Here is a 17650-nt window from a genome sequence, read left to right on the forward strand (position 1 = left end):
TCCCTAGTTTTGAACTCCCCTACCCAGGGAAAAGATCTTTGCTGTTCACTTTATTCATGCCTCTTCATCATTTTATAAACCTCTGTAAGATCACACCTCAACCTACGCTCCAGTGAAAAGGGTGTCAGTCTGTCCAACATCTCCTTATAGCTCAATCCCTCCAGTCCTGGCAACAGACCTGTAAATCTTTTCTGAACCCTCTCCAACTTAATAATATTATCCTTCCTCATCACCTTACTCCTGCTCCTAATCATTATCTTTGTATGTATATATGTTCATATGGGAAAACCATGTATTGAAAACACTATCTTAATTATCTGTCATCAGTTTGAACTAGGATTCAACAAGGAATTCTAAGAATATATTTTTGCCTGCATTTCAAAGCAAGCTGAATTTTGACTTCCGATTTCCTCCCACACTGTGAAGATTTGCAGTTTAGACGGATTGGCCATGCTAAATTGTCCGTAGTACCCAGGAGTTGGCTAGATGGATTGAGAAATATAGGGCTACGGGGATACGGTAGGGGTATCTGCCTGGATGCACTGCCCTTCAGAGTGTCAGGACTCAATGGGCCAAAAGGCCTGCTTCCACAATTTAGGATTTTATATTTTTATCTATCGCACTATGTCATCAGGCAAAATGGATTTGTGATAAAAGTCAAAGAAGGCAATTTATAAAACGATGAAATGAACTATTCAAACCGTTGAAAAATCAAAGAAAATAAAATTTTAGTTTTCAACTATTCAGCATGTGTTTACGTTTTTAAATTCTCTTTCCTATTTTTTTGCAACTTGGAAATGCCCAGTTTTGAATACCTCATGATTTTGGTTAACTGGATAATATACATCATTTTTGATTATTAAATCAGAATGTAAATTATATATGTTTGTGTTTAAATCTTTTATGAAACTTTGCTTTTTTATTTACAATATTACAAATTTACAAAAATCACTCAGCAAGTTGTCGTCTAATTTCAATTTGACCACTAGCTGGAAACAGTGCTGTACGCTGGTTATGATATTAAGCAGTCGGACGTGAGTTTCAAATCTCATGTTTGCATGCAATGTACAGCACTATTCACCTTGAAATATAGAAGAAATGTAATATAGAAGGTGCCTTGTTTTATAGCAGTATTCTGTCTTGATTGTTTTCATTACAAAGCTGCAGCATTACCTCATTTCCATTTCTTATTATTCCCAATCAATGCACAATCGCTGATTACAGTGGAAATCCAACCCAGGGCCTGTCCTGCTGATTACATTACTCCCAAAAGTCAAAAGAATTTTTAAAGGGAAAAGAAGCGATTCAACCAGTTGACCTGTTTCCTTGCCCTTAGGACAAATAAAGAACAAGGATCATCAATTGTGGTCCCTGTGGACGAATCAAACAATTGGCATTTCTAATGGATTTTGGACATATAGTTGATTAGTTACATCCTCATGCTTCACATCCTGATGCCAAAATAAGTGAAAAAATGGAGATATAACAATGAAGGTTGACAAAGCAATTCAGATAAATAACAGTTCTAATCATTGCAACTGTTTGTTCAGTCTTGGCTGTACAGCTTGATAATGTTTTTGTTATGAAGTCTAGTTTATGATTTTAATTGTCGATGGTATGTGTTTTAGTTGTGTATTATTGCTTTATTGTAAAACTTTTAGCAACATTGTTAAACAGGCTTATGATATACCTATGTAAAAATAAATTGCTGAGTTGCAGGTCGCGCAGAGTGTTTGCATTGACTAATTTAGTTCAAACATATGAACTCAGCAGTCATTTCTTGCTTGTGGTAATACAATTAGTAAGGGGTGAGAAGATGGATTGAAAGAGTTTACCTCCATGATGTTTGACCAAAAAACCATGTGATAAAGTCAAAATGTAACTTCTTTAAACGGCCTAGGAAATTTGTAATTGTTGATAAGAATATTTGAAAACGGTTTAATAGAGTTTACATTAATTATAAAGGAATCAATCTTTTTTTTAAATAATAAGAAATAGAAATTCATGACACCTGATAACACTTGACCAGGTTGCAGAACAAGCAGGATAGAATGTGCATGATATGACAGATACAAAGATGGTGGCAGCAGAGCAAGAAAGGAAAAGACATCCTTACAAGGAACTGTGTACGGAATACAGTTAGTAGGGACAAAACATTGATGACATGGTTAGGCTTGGGGTTGTGAATTGGATACTCCCCCTGCTATGCTGCAGCTTTGATAGGGCTAGCCACACTGTTTATTAAACCACAACGTTTATTAAAAGAATCAAATAAAAGGAAACTCTGGGGGAATCTGATCAATCAAGATTGTTGTGAGTCCATCTAAAGATATTCTGCAGGAGTATCATATTTAGGTGATGACTTTCTCTGAGAAACTCTGAGTGAACATTGATAAGGACTTATAGACCAAATCCATTGTGTTATGTATCAGCAGTAAATTTGGAAAGGCTAATAGATTATGCATGATGCCATATTTGTGTCAGGTGTAATGAAAATGCTTATAAATTCATGAGATAGTCTTTAGTACCTACATGTGCAACTTATAGTTTGTACCAACTGTGAATTGTCTCTTAATTCACATCTACTTTAGATGACTTCTGATTTATATGAAAGTAAATGTTGCAAAAAGTGAAATCTTGCCAGTAATTTCTTTAGTTTTGTGATAACTTAGTGAGTTTGGCTATGTCGGTTTTGCAGTCAACGCACAGGAATTGCAGCAGAATTAATGACTATTCTTTCTATCATCCCTGTGCAAATTTTGAGAAGTAACTAGATTAAGACATTGACGTTAATTTAAAGTCGGAATATGACTCCATTTGGAAATTGCAGGCTTGAATTTGCCTTCTGAATAGTAACAACCACACACAGCGAGAGAAAAAAAATCCCCCTTCGAATATATACCATATTTTGCCTAAGCATCGATGTACATTTTTAGATGTACCAGGTGAGCAGCTGTTGACTTAGCTGAAACCACAATGAAAGTGTTTATCTTTTGTTTAACGTTTAGCTTTCATCAAAACAAATCGTCCATGTAATTACAGGTGAAATGGGAGAGGTTAGACATTTCTTGCTGAACTAAAGAGTTGTATTTTGTTCCAGAGATAGTAGGAACCGCAGATGCTGGAGAATCTGAGATAACAAGGTGTAGTAGAACCTGAAGGGTCTAGGCCTGAAGCATCAGCTTTTGTGCACCTAAGATGCTGCTTGGCCTGCCGTGTCCATCCAGCTCCACACTTTGTTCACTAAAGTCACCAAAGTTTATCAATAAATTACTGTGGGACAAAATTTAACCGACCCCAAAACAGAAAGTGTAATTCTGAAGTAGGTTTAAATCATGCCCATTTCCTTCCAATGCAAATGTTGTGCTTTCTCATTGACATATTTGCAGAGCACAGCAAGTACTAATCGTATAACAAGTGGCACCATGACTCATCAAGATATGCAAAACAAGGTATGCTTTGGTACTTCCTCCTCCTTCATTCCCTGCTCTTTCCCTTCCCAGTAATCTTTGTATGGACAGAAAGGAGAGATCATAGTCAGACTGAGACATAGCACAAGTGAGTCTATAGTTTGGGAATGTTGGAGGTAGCATGAGAAAAGAACAAGATAAATTGAAGCACAGGATCAAGAGGCCAACACTAAACAAGGAGTAACAGCACAAGAAAACCACAAGTTCATGGCTTGGTAACAAGGTGTACAGCTGATGAACATAGCAGGCCAAGCAGCATCAGAGGAGCACAAAAGCTGATATTTCAGGTCTAGACCTTTAATTCCTACTAATTTGATTATCTATGTATGACTACTTTCAGATTGAAGTAACTGAAGACCAGTTGGATTCTTCTTAACAATCATATTAAGATCTAAGCAAATAAAATAGAGATGTAGGGCCAGGAAATGTGTTGTAGTTGCAGGATGTGGGAGCTGGATGACCCTATTTTGGTTTGTAGTGACCACATCTTTGGCAATTATCGGCTCCTCAGGGAACCCCAGCTCAGATTTAATGAGCTGGAGTCTGAGCTTTGAACTCTGCAACATAGCAAGAAGGGGGAGAGTTACCTGAATACTATGTTTATGGAGGCAGTCACACCCCTGAGAAGAAGTACCTCAAATTCGGTCAGAAGTCAGGGACAAGAAGGTGTGACTATGAGCGAGACAGGTGGAGGAATCCAGGAGGTAGTGCTGAAGGAGCCTCAGCACTTGAAGTGGTCTAACAGGTCTGAGATTCTTGTCCCCTGTGTTGATGAAAGTGGGGTCTGTAAGGAGGATGAGCAAACAGACCAGAGCATTGTGGTACACAAAACCATTCAAGATAGAGGAGAAAGAGAAATATTGTAGTAGCCAACGATACTATACTCAGGGAAATAGGCATAGTTCTCTGTAACCAGGATTGAGATACCTGAGGGATTTGTTGCCTGACTGGTCCCTGGGTTCAGGATATCTCATCTTAGCTGCAGATGAACTTGGAGTAGGAACTAGAAGAGGAAAGGTTCAGTTGTTGTGGTCCACATAGGCACCAATAATACAGGTAGAAGGAGGAACGAGGACTGCTGAGGGGTTACGAGCAGTTCAAGGATGGATTAAAAAGGGGAGCCTAAAAAGTAATCATCTCTGGATTGCTACCTGAGCCACAAACTGATTGGCCCAAGGTCAAGATTCAAGAAGTAAACACAAGGCTCAAAGATTGGTGTGGGAGGGAAGGGTTCAAATTCATGGGACATTGGCACCACTGCTGGGGAAGGAGGGAAGTATTCTGATGGGATGGTAGGCTTTAAAGTTAATAGTGGGCTGGGGGTGTGGGCATTAGGTCAGGGAGGTGGGTGAGACAGGGCTTCAGTTGCACAGAAAATTATGGAAAAAGTTAAAGTGGGAGAAGGGTTCAGCAAAGGTTATTAAAGATTCCAATAATAAAACTGTAAAGTAATAGGACAGCGAGTTTGGAAAGTGTCAGGAATCTAACTTCAGGCATTGTAATTAACAAATGTGAGCTGGGGATAGACAGCACTGAGGTTGTTGTACTTAAATGCGCGGAGTATATGAAACAAGGTACATGAGCTTGTAGCACAGATTAAAAGTAGCAGGTACAATCTTGTGGGTATCACAGAGACGTGGCTATAAGGGATTCAGGCCTGGGAAGTAAATATCCATGATATGTGTCCTATCTAAGGACAGGTGGATGGGCAGAGGGGACGTAGTTGCCTTGTTAGTAAAGAATGAAATTAAATCAATGGCAAGAAGTGATAGAGTTGGAAGGCATAGAATCTGTGTTGGTAGAGTTGAACGTAAGTAAGATCCTGATGGGAGTTAAGTGAAGGCAGTAGCCAGGATGTGGGGCAGAAAATAAATCAGGAGAAAGAAAAGGTAGGTAAGAAAGGCACTATTACAGCAATCATGAAGGACGTCAATGTGCAAATGGACTGGGAAAATCAGTTGCGAGTGAATCATGAGAAAAGGAATTTTTGGAATGTCTATGATTTTTTTTTGAAGTAGCTTGTGGTAGAGCCCACTAGGGAAAGGGCAGTTGTGGACTTGGTAATGTATAATAAGGCATACTTGATTACAGAGCTTAAGGGGAAGGAACTACTAAGGGCCAGTGACCATAAAATGGTAGAATTCACCCCGTGGTTTGAGTGAAAAGCTGGAATCAGATGTAAAGGTGTTGTGTAAATAAAAAATACAAAGACATGAGGGAGGAGTTGGCCAGAGTTGATTGGAAGTGGGCCCTAGCAGAAAAGATGGTGGAACAGCAACGGCAGGAATTTCTGGGAGTAATTTGGAAGGCACAGCAGAAATTCATCCCAAGAAAGAAGATATATTCTGAGGGAGGGCGAGACAACCATGACTGACAAGGAAAAGCACAAAAGCAAAAGAAAAAGCATCCAATGTGGAAAAGGTTAGTGGAAAGCCAGAAGATTGGAAAGATTTTAAAAATCAGCAGAGGACAACATAAAAAGTAATAAAGGAGTAGCAGATGAAACATGAGCGTAAGCTAGATGGTAATATAAAAGAAGATTGCAAGAGGTTTTTAGGCCTATAAAAGAGGCGAGAGTGAGCATTGGGCAGCTGGAAAATGAAGCTGAAGAATTAGCAATGGAGAATAAAGAAATAGCATAGGAACTCAGTCGGGACTTTGCATCAGCTTTCATGTTAGAAGACACCAATAGCATACCAGAGCTTTAAGACAGTCAGGGGTCAGATGTGAGTGCAATAGCCATCACTAAGGAGAAGGTGCTGGGAAAGCTGAAAGACCTGAAGGTGGATTAATCACCTGGACCAGATGGACCACACCTCAGAGTTCTAAAAGAGATAGCTGAGCAGATTGTGAAGACATTGGGGATAATCTTTCAAAAACACTGGAATCAGAGATGGTCACAGAGTACTGGAAAGTACCCAATGTAACATCCTTGTTTAAGAAGGGGTGGAGGCAGAAGATGGGAAATTATAGGCCATGGACTATGACCTTGATCATTGGTAACATTTTAGAGTCCATTATTAAGGATGAAATTGTGGTGTATTTTGAAGTGCATGGTAAAGTAAGGTTTCATCAAGGGGTGATCATGCTTAACAATCTGTTAGAATTCCTTGAGGTGGTAAGAAACAAGTTAGGCAAAGGAGAGCCAGGGGACATGACCTATGTAGATTTCCAGAAGGCCTTTAACAAGGTACGACATAGAGGTTGCAAAATAAGGTAAGGGCCCATAGTGTTAGGAGAAAGGTACTGGCATGGATAGAGGATTGGCTGTTTGGCAGAAGGCAGAGAGTGGGGTTAAAGGGGTTTCTTTCAGGATGGCAGCTGGTGACTAGTGGAGTGTCACAGAGTCAATGTTAGACCATAACTATGCGCACTATACATTAAGGTTTTGGACAAAGAAACTAAGGGCATTGTGGCAAAGTTTGCAGGTGACACAAAGATGTATAGAGGGACAGATAGTGTTGAGAAAATGTGGGAGGCTACAGAAGGGCTTGGATAGGCTAGAATAGTTGGCAAAGTAATGGCAGATGGAATGGAATACAATGTGGCAATCAATCTCAAGAGTTGACATGTGATACCTGCAAAGTAATGAGCTGTGATTTACAAGCGCGGGGTGGGCATGATTTGGGCAGCAGGCATAAAATAGGTCAGATGCCCAAGTCAAAGCATTCCCCCCCATGACAGAGTAGAACCCTTAACAAGCAAAATGGGCAGATGCCAAATTTTATCTGTTCCTCACTGACAGGAAAGAACAAGATGTGTTCAGTTCATTTGCATCATAGAGCCTCAGTGGATGCCGAAGTATTGCCATTATCTCTAATCTGATAGGAACCTGATGCATAAAAATTAATGGTCTCATCATCTTCACAGTCACTTGAAGAGTGATCTGCTGACACTGCAGTCTATCAAAAGGCAGTCACTGTATGCACTGAAACCACCATTAATATGGAGTCTATAAAATGTGAGGCTGGATGAACACAGCAGGCCAAGCAGCATCTCAGGAGCACAAAAGCTGACGTTTCGGGCCTAGACCCTTCATCAGAGAGGGGGATGGGGGGAGGGAACTGGAATAAATAGGGAGAGAGGGGGAGGCGGACCGAAGATGGAGAGTAAAGAAGATAGGTGGAGAGAGTGTAGGTGGGGAGGTAGGGAGGGGATAGGTCAGTCCAGGGAAGACGGACAGGTCAAGGAGGTGGGATGAGGTTAGTAGGTAGCGGGGGGTGCGGCTTGGGGTGGGAGGAAGGGATGGGTGAGAGGAAGAACCGGTTAGGGAGGCAGAGACCGGTTGGACTGGTTTTGGGATGCAGTGGGTGGGGGGGAAGAGCTGGGCTGGTTGTGTGGTGCAGTGGGGGGAGGGGACGAACTGGGCTGGTTGAGGGATGCAGTAGGGGAAGGGGAGATTTTGAAACTGGTGAAGTCCACATTGATACCATATGGCTGCAGGGTTCCCAGGCGGAATATGAGTTGCTGTTCCTGCAACCTTCGGGTGGCATCATTGTGGCAGTGCAGGAGGCCCATGATGGACATGTCATCAAGAGAATGGGAGGGGGAGTGGAAATGGTTTGCGACTGGGAGGTGCAGTTGTTTTTTGCGAACTGAGCGGAGGTGTTCTGCAAAGCGGTCCCCAAGCCTCCGCTTGGTTTCCCCAATGTAGAGGAAGCCGCACCGGGTACAGTGGATGCAGTATACCACATTGGTAGATGTGCAGGTGAACCTCTGCTTGATGTGGAATGTCATCTTGGGGCCTGGGATGGGGGTGAGGGAGGAGGTGTGGGGACAAGTGTAGCATTTCCTGCGGTTGCAGGGGAAGGTGCCGGCACCTTCCCCTGCAACCGCAGGAAATGCTACACTTGTCCCCACACCTCCTCCCTCACCCCCATCCCAGGCCCCAAGATGACATTCCACATCAAGCAGAGGTTCACCTGCACATCTACCAATGTGGTATACTGCATCCACTGTACCCGGTGCGGCTTCCTCTACATTGGGGAAACCAAGCGGAGGCTTGGGGACCGCTTTGCAGAACACCTCCGCTCAGTTCGCAAAAAACAACTGCACCTCCCAGTCGCAAACCATTTCCACTCCCCCTCCCATTCTCTTGATGACATGTCCATCATGGGCCTCCTGCACTGCCACAATGATGCCACCCGAAGGTTGCAGGAACAGCAACTCATATTCCGCCTGGGAACCCTGCAGCCATATGGTATCAATGTGGACTTCACCAGTTTCAAAATCTCCCCTTCCCCTACTGCATCCCTCAACCAGCCCAGTTCGTCCCCTCCCCCCACTGCACCACACAACCAGCCCAGCTCTTCCCCCCCACCCACTGCATCCCAAAACCAGTCCAACCGGTCTCTGCCTCCCTAACCGGTTCTTCCTCTCACCCATCCCTTCCTCCCACCCCAAGCCGCACCCCCCGCTACCTACTAACCTCATCCCACCTCCTTGACCTGTCCGTCTTCCCTGGACTGACCTATCCCCTCCCTACCTCCCCACCTACACTCTCTCCACCTATCTTCTTTACTCTCCATCTTCGGTCCGCCTCCCCCTCTCTCCCTATTTATTCCAGTTCCCTCCCCCCATCCCCCTCTCTGATGAAGGGTCTAGGCCCGAAACGTCAGCTTTTGTGCTCCTGAGATGCTGCTTGGCCTGCTGTGTTCATCCAGCCTCACATTTTATTATCTTGGAATCTCCAGCATCTGCAGTCCCCATTATCTTTAATATGGAGTCTGCTGTGATTTGAAATCAAACGGTGTACCGGAAATACCAATTTGGACATCTGAGTCCACTCAGCTCCCAAAAAACAGGCATAAGGACTCTGAATTTTAAACTGGGATACACAAACTAAAATAACTCCACAGAGACCAATATCCCATCACCACGTCACCATTTATTTACATTTGGAAAGCCCTTGACTCTGGCACAGCTCTGTCAGAGTCAGCTCCCAGATTGCCAGAACCTCTGACAGTTCTCTTTTCATCTGTCTACCAGGGTTCCCTGATTGGACCAGATTAACTGCCCCAGGGAGCTCATATATTAGGAGGTCTACCTGGCTGACCTGGTTACAATTAATATATCCCTCCCCTTCTGAGTCCAAGGGTATAGCCCGGTTATTTTCCTTGGAGAGCGTCCTATGGTATTTTAGGATCAGGTCAGGTTTCTCTACCTCGGCATCCAATCCAGGTGGCAGGTAATGCACAAGGGCCCACCTCTTGCACCAGGGTACCTTGGTAGAAATACACTCTCTTCTTCTGCTGGCAAGATCGTTGATGCAGTTACATCCGTCATGCCCATCTGATTCAGAAATCTTGTCAATGTTTAAAGGAAAGGGTGAACCCAGGGATTCCAGCAGCCTTTCTAACTGTTCCGACAAGCAGGGCAGGTTTTGCTCCTGCAACCTTTTGCAAATTCACAGCTTTCATGTGGTCCACATGTTTGTTCAGGACTGTTGCACCTTTATAGATCACTCATCCTGACCTCAGGTCAATCGTGTCTCTTACTCATACAGGGCTATTTTGTGGTTCTTACACCAAAGTTCATCCCCTGTAATAAACTTCCTTTCTCCCTTGGCAGAGTCTCGTGTCCAGTTTTGGTGCTCCTGATGCCGTTTCATCCTCCCACCTAAACCCGAGAAGATCAGGTTTAATCTGGTGCAGAATCTTCTACCCATTAGCGACTCTGCTGGAGCTATCCCAGTAGCTGCATGAGCAGTGGTCCCATAATCAAACAAGAACCATGACAGTTTGCTCAGAGATAATGGGAACCACAGATGCTGGATAATCCGAGATAACAAAGTGTGGAGCTGGATGAACACAGAGGCCAAGCTGCATCTTAGGACCACAAAAGCTGATGTTTCGGGCCTAGACCCTTCATCAGGAAAAGCATCATCAGATGAAGGGTCTAGGCCCTAAACATCAGCTTTTGTGCTCCTAAGATGCTGCTTGGCCTGCTGTGTTCATCCAGCTCCACACTTTGTTATCCCATGACAGTTTACTATCCAGTAAGGCTACATGCTGTTTTTTCAAGTTTGGACTTCTTTTTCTGGCAAACATTGGATGATGGATGGTACAGAGCTGTCCTTAACTGCCAAATCCTGTTTGACTTTGAGAAATACCCAAATTCCTTGCTGGTAAACAATAGCCCATTATCTGTGACTAACACGTCTGGCAGTCTGTGCACTGAAAAAGTTGTGTGCCATTACTCTAATGTGTTTAATGAGTGGACCGGATGCACAGTCAACCACTTTGAGTGGGAGTCTACAATGATGAAGAACATTGATCCCATGAAAGGACCTGCATAGCTGACATTTAACGAAGTCCAAAGTTTATCCATGGGTGTGAGGGAGCAGCATGCAGTAATTTTTGTCCTTGTTGGCGCCCTGGGCACTGCCCCACCAACATGATCATGTTTGCATCCAAACCTGGCCACCAGACATAACCTCTCACTAGATTCTTCATTTTAGAGACCCCGGATGACCCTGGTAGAGTTTGGCCGGTATCTAGTGGCAGCCTTTGTTCAGGCAATCACTCTCACTCCTCATAACAAATGCCACTATGGGTCAAAAAAAGTTTCAAATCTGGTTGTGCCAGCCCTTTTGGTTTCCCCCATCACCACCAGCTGTTTCAGGTTTGACAGTCAAAATCTTTATGCAGCCAAAATCTGATATTTTCAGCTGTGACCTGAAGAGAATGTCCAGAAAATGCTATACCATTACAGACTCTTCCATTGGCTGTACCACCAGTGGTGTATCTGCCAGTGGGAGGCAGCTCATTGCAGCCGTATTTGCTACTTGGCCTCGCAAATGGTGTTCCAACTTGTAATTATACACGGTTAGTACTGGAGCCCACTGTGCAACTCGGTCTGAATCTATGGGAGGCACTGTCCTGTCCTCTCGAAACAGTCCCAGTAGGGGATTGTGGTTTGTTATTATCACAATTTTTTGTCCAGGGAGATACCGGTAGAACTTCCTGACTTCACATACACCTGCGAATTCTTCTTTCTCTATCTGGGCATTTTAATTATTTGCAAGCCAAAGTCCTCGATGCATGTGCTATTGGGCAACCTGCACCATTGGACAACATATGAGCTAATACCACCCTGATATCATATAGGGAGGCATCACATGTCAATACCACAACTTGCTTGCGATCATAGTGCACCAACCCTTTCAAGAATGATAGCTGTTTCTTTACTTCACTGGAAATTTTGGCTCGGCTACATGACCATTTCCAAGGCTGACCTTTTTTGAAGAGTTGAAGCAAAGGTGCCAGGATGGAGGCCAGGTTGTGTATGAAATTTCTGTAATAATCTATCAACTCGAAAAATGACCTAAGCTTCAGTAAAGCCATGGGAGCCAGGGCACCTTTGATCGCCCTCACGTTATCTTTTAACAGGTGTAAACCGTCCAGTCCACTGTGTAGCCTAAGTAGGTCAATTGAGCTGCCCACACACATTTTCCCTTCTAAGGTATATGAAATGTCTACAGGCTATGGCCAGTTTCTCTAAGTTTTCCTTATTAGTCTTCTTTGTTATTAGTACATCATCTAAATAAATGGTGACCTGAGCTGGGCCTTGCAAAATGATCTCCATCATCCAGGGAAAAATTGAACAGGCTGATGATACCCCAAGTGGCAGTCCTGTATATTGGTACAAGGCCTTAAGGGCCATAAGCCGTGTAGCATTCTTCTAGGAATCCTCATCTGAACGCAATCACAAGTAAGCATGGCTCATGTCCAGATTGTGAAGGACAGTCCCTATGCCATCTTTGCATCTACATCCTTTATTCAAGGGATTGGGTATTTACCCAGCTTGAGAAAAGCAGTTTACCATTTGTTTAAAATTCCCACAAAGGCAAACTGACCCATTAGGCTTCAAAATCGGTACGACTGGTGCTGCCCATTCCGCAAATTGGACTGGTTTAACGATTGGTTCACTCTGCAGCCTTCTGATTGCTGCCTCTACTTTTGTCCATATGGTACGGGGTGGGTCTTGCAGAATCGTGGAATTGCTTCCTGGTCAACACACAAGGTGGCCTTAGCTCCTCTGATAGTCCCTAGATCTTCCTGGAAGACGTTTGCATATTCAATTAGGACTTCACTCAGGCAGCCATATTCTGATTGAAAAATGTTGAACATATCTAGGTGAATCTCTTTCAATCAATTCTACCCCATCAAGCTTGAGCCCAAACTTTTTACTACAACCACTGTTAACTGAATACCACTTGTTAACTGAACAAGCTGCTTTTCATTAGAGATCACAAATGAAGTTGTACCGTTCGTCTAAAAAGGTTCCCGGTGTAGGTCTTCAGCTTAGCCAAGGCTTGCACAAACTTGAGGGGTGGAAGCCAGCGCGAATTTTGTTAAAATCTGGTTCTGTGATCACTGCCACAGCTGTACCAATGTCTACTTCCATTAGAACTGGATGGTTTTTTTAATCATGTATTTATTTTGATTGGTTCTGATTTGGATGTTACAAAACAATTTAACTGTTCCAACCCAGATGTAGGTGGCCTTTCGAGGGAATGAACTCTCCTAGGTGCCAGCCTTTGAGTTATCTTACTCAATTTGTATCTAGTAGGAATCTTTTGCTAACTCAAATCCACATATCGGCTGCAACAATAATGCCTTGCTGGCCAGGATCCTGTAGAAAGTTTTAATCACTTGCCCTTGGCTTGGCTTTGTTTTGGGGATTTGCTGATGTAGAGTTCCTCCAAACAGGATATGACCGATGCAAATGCCTCCACTCAAGTGGTGTTCCTCAAGCTCAGCCCGACTGACTTCCAACAGAATACCCTGTAATTCATGATCTCTATTAGCTGCATTTTCCAATGACAAAGCCAGTCAGAGTTCTTGTCTGCAGTCCAGTTGGGCATCAGCTAGTAGGTGTTTTTGCATGGTGACATCATTAATGCCACATATCAACTGGTCTCTTAACATCTCATTAAGGAATAAACCAAAGTCACCGGCTTTTGTCAGTTATCTTAACCTTGTCAAAAATCCCAAAACGGATTCCTCCAGTTCTCAAATTACCGAGTAAAAACAATAGCATCTCAGAACTCAAGGAGGCTTGGTGTTGTAATAACTTCACCAAATCCATCAACTCTTGAAAGGTTTTAGTATCTGGTGCCTCAGGGAAAGTTTGGCTCCTAATAACAGAAAAAGCTATGAGTCCAGAGGCTGTCGGGAGAATTACTCTTTACTTTCCATCTGCCTCAATATCATTTGCCCAGAAAAAATAAGATATTTTTTCAACATACTGGGCCCAGTCTTTGATGGCAGGGTCATACGAGTCAACTTCTCAAACAATAGCATGATGCAAGAAATGCTCCCAACTCAAAGACAACCGTTGTGAGCTTCTTTCTTCAAGAATTTGCTTTATTTCTGTTACCACTGAAATAACTCAACAGAGGCCAGTATCCTGTGAGCAATTTACCTCGTATTTACTTGTGTAGAAAGCCCTTGACTCTGGCACAGCCTCATCAGCGTCAGCTCCCAGAATGTCAGGATCTCTGACATTCCTGTTGTTATCTGTCAGCCAGAGCTCCCTGATTAGATCTGATTAATGGCCCCAATCAGGGGTCTCATACTCTATGGGGTCCAGCTTGCTGACTTCGTTACAATCACTACACAGGCTGACATTCTCATGCTAGTCGTGCTTCAGATATGTGGATGCTGAGTAACAAAGACAAGAAACACAAATCAAAAAATTAATAGGAATGAGGTTGATAAGTATTTATTAAAAGTTGTACTGGCATAATTTTCCAGTTACCTGTGCAACAACCATGAAGAAAACAAAAAATGAATCATTCTCTATAAATAATAAAGCCAGAAAAATGATTCTGTATTAGAAAATGCTCAGTACATTTTTTTAGCTCTATGCTTAATGATTTGTTGGCAAAATAAGAATCAATTCTTATGACCGAAATCTGGATATTCCTCCTTGAGATCCAGCAACAGGTGGTCAGTATATCTGTTAACTAAATTGTAAATCTTGCCGGTAAATCATAGATTGAAGTTTGCAAATCAAAGGTCCTAGATTATCTCACACTGTTGCTGTTTTGTGCTAAGGGTAGCAACAAGGAACAGCTGGAGACATTTCATGTGTGATAAGTGAAGGCTGTGTTACATCAAATGAAATACTTTTCTCACTGTCCTCACTCTTTCCTCTTTTAAATACAGGTGTTAAGACGCTTTTATTGTTTAAATAATGAAATCACACACACACACACACACACACACACACACACACATACACACGCGCGCGCGCGCCTTTTACCCAATTTGCTATATTTAAACACATAACTTGGGGGGGAGTGTGGAATCAAAAAGCCCAAAACCAGATATAGGAATCATGATGTACAATTAACCCATGCCTGTTAAAGTATTGCAGGCAGCAAACAAACTTCATGCTATCTTATAGTTATCATTAATGTGGCATGCAGTGTACTGTAAAATGGGTGCCTTCCTCAGAAGAGGATCCAACAAAATGCAAGGTTACTACTACCTGAATCTAGCATACACTATGAAAAGTCAGTCTTAACTCCTTAAAAGTGAGGTGTATTCCTAGCTGCAGCAATGGCTGAAATTTGTTAAAGATCAATGCAAGGCCAAGGAGAAAATGCAGAAATTGCCTAATAGAACATAGGGGGAACAAACAGGGTCTTTCCCTCAGGGAACCAGATGGCTCTCCAGGAAGTTACTGAGAAAGTAATGGGAGCAGGTATTCAGTGCAGCCAATGCAAGGATATGTATCCAATGCAAAGTTTAATGACATCATGTAAGCAGTCATGGTCAGCAAAAACATCTTATTATGATAACCACAGAGGTTGATAGCATTAAAAGAAGTCATTTTAACTTCCACTTGATAGTTGAAAGCATGACACAACAAGACGTCGCAATTTCAGGATTCTTTTATTTATTTGTGGGCCCTGGGTATAGCTGGCTGGGCCACCACCTGTCCCTAGTTACCTTTGAGAAGGTGGTGGTGTTCTATCTTCTTGAAACGCTGCAATCCGTTAACTGTAGGTAGACTCACATTGTTTTATGGAAAGGAGTTTACTGTAACAATCTACTTAAAGGCACACAACCTAAATATATTGTTTTAAGCAGGTTGTACTTTAAAGTACAGAGCAGAAACTTACCTTTTTACTTGCAACACAACTGAGAAAAACACCTCAAAGATGCACTTTGCTTTGTCTCATAGGTCATCATTGTCCAATACACGGTGAGCATCATTCTCAACTCTCAAGGATTTCCTTCCATTCTTCTTCTCTGCCAGTCTGAAAACATTTTTTTAATCCCAGAACTGCCTTTCATGGTGAAAGCATTTCCTCAAAATTCTCCCTCTAGCACAAGCTGTGCAAATCTCCAGCCTTTGTCCAAATCCTTACAAATTTGAATTTTTCAATCCACATATAAGTTCCAAACCACATTCCTGTATAGCTAACCATTGAGATGTTTGACTGGCAGCTTCTCCTTCTCTCCAGAATCCTAGCAGATTGTCTCATATCTGTGATTTTTTTTTAGAGATACCTTAGAAACCAACCACTTTTCAAAGCTAATTCCAATGGCAATGTGCAAAATACGAGAAAGCTTTCAAAGGAAGAAATGTTGATGAGCCACACTTGAGACCCCAATTCCTTCAAATCTAGGAATTAAATGGACAACGTTAAGCATAACTGTTTACAGCGAAATGTTCTCCCTTCCTGGAACTTTGGAGACAAGAAATCTAGCCACTGTAAACACAGCTTCTGCTACCATTGCATCCAAGCATGAACACCTTCTTCCTAGCAAACAATCCTGTCTCTTAACAGCAAGTCAAATCAGCGCTTTGCTTCTTCATGATTTCTCCATCTGAAGAAAGGCCTGACACACAGAACTGCAATCTCCACTAGTGATGGAGAAAAGAGGCAGGTTTTGAATCCAAACCTCTTGAATCAAGGGTCAAACCCTAAGCTGTCGGCACCATTCTAATCTACGTGAGCGCACAGAGATAACTGAGATGCTAATGCTCAGGGATACAGGCTTTCATAGCTAAGAAGCAATTGGTCCTCCAACAGAGTATATAGATTACTGAGATGCTGCCCTACTGGATTAATGGAGGACAAACCTGCCTTTCTCTCATATGGAGATGGTAGGTGGGCTCCTTCCATGTCAGACTGCGGTGTTGACTGAAACAAAGCCCAGATCCGGACCAGGTCCTGCTGCTAGCCTACCTGCAGTCTATTGTCTGGCAGTATTGTTTTACTTTGGTGTTCATCACCCCTACTGCTACACTAGCCCTCTGTCAGAGCAAGTTCTGCAGTCCTTGTGTTGGCCCCATTCCCTGCAGACTTTTACAACTGCTATCAACTCCTGCAAACATTCAGCTCTTCCACAAACTCCTAGCAGAGGCAACAGAAAATAGCAAGCAACAAACCCAGGGGTAGCAAAGAGACTCTTGCTGGACACTAGATCAGCTGTACCTGCTTGAGCCAAGACATTGACTACAGCAGCAAGGCTCAAAATGGGAAGCCTTGTGTCAGCATTAGATACTGACTGATTGCACTAACTGCCCGCTCTGTGTTTAGGGCACAGAATGTAACTCTCACCAAAATGACTCTCAGCTTGGTTTGTACAGGAAGTGGGCTGAACACTATTTTTCTACTAAACTGGAACCTTTAGCACTGAAATTACCCTTAAGAGGGCAGAAGGGTATTTGTATTCAACAGAACAGGCTTGATTTAATGTGTGAATTAAAAAAAATCAGGGGATATGCACACCCATCACACTTGCAATGATAATTACATACTTTTTTACTTTAAAGTATTATTTAAAAACCTCCTCATATGTAGCACGTTCATATTATGAATATGACATAATATTATGAAGAAATGCATGATCTTTAATATATTTAAAAAGGGTCATTCAACTAAAAATATCCGAGATCCACTGACCAAGTGTAAACTTGCTCGGGACCAATTTGTTCAGGTATGGATTGTGTCGGTGAAAGAGTTAACGTCATCCTTCAACTCAAGTCCTTATACAAATCAAGGTGAGTTCAAGTGAATCATAAACACCAAATTAAAGGAAAAAAATTGTTTACTTAGTATTTTTAATACTGCATTGCTGAATGAAAGTGATCTTACATACAAAAAAGTCACTGAGAAATGTCATTTGGATTTTGCTTGCGGGGCAAACACAATT

The sequence above is a fragment of the Stegostoma tigrinum genome, chromosome 1 (genome assembly GCF_030684315.1).
Source record: "Stegostoma tigrinum isolate sSteTig4 chromosome 1, sSteTig4.hap1, whole genome shotgun sequence".
NCBI classification, from domain to species: Eukaryota; Metazoa; Chordata; class Chondrichthyes; order Orectolobiformes; family Stegostomatidae; genus Stegostoma; species Stegostoma tigrinum.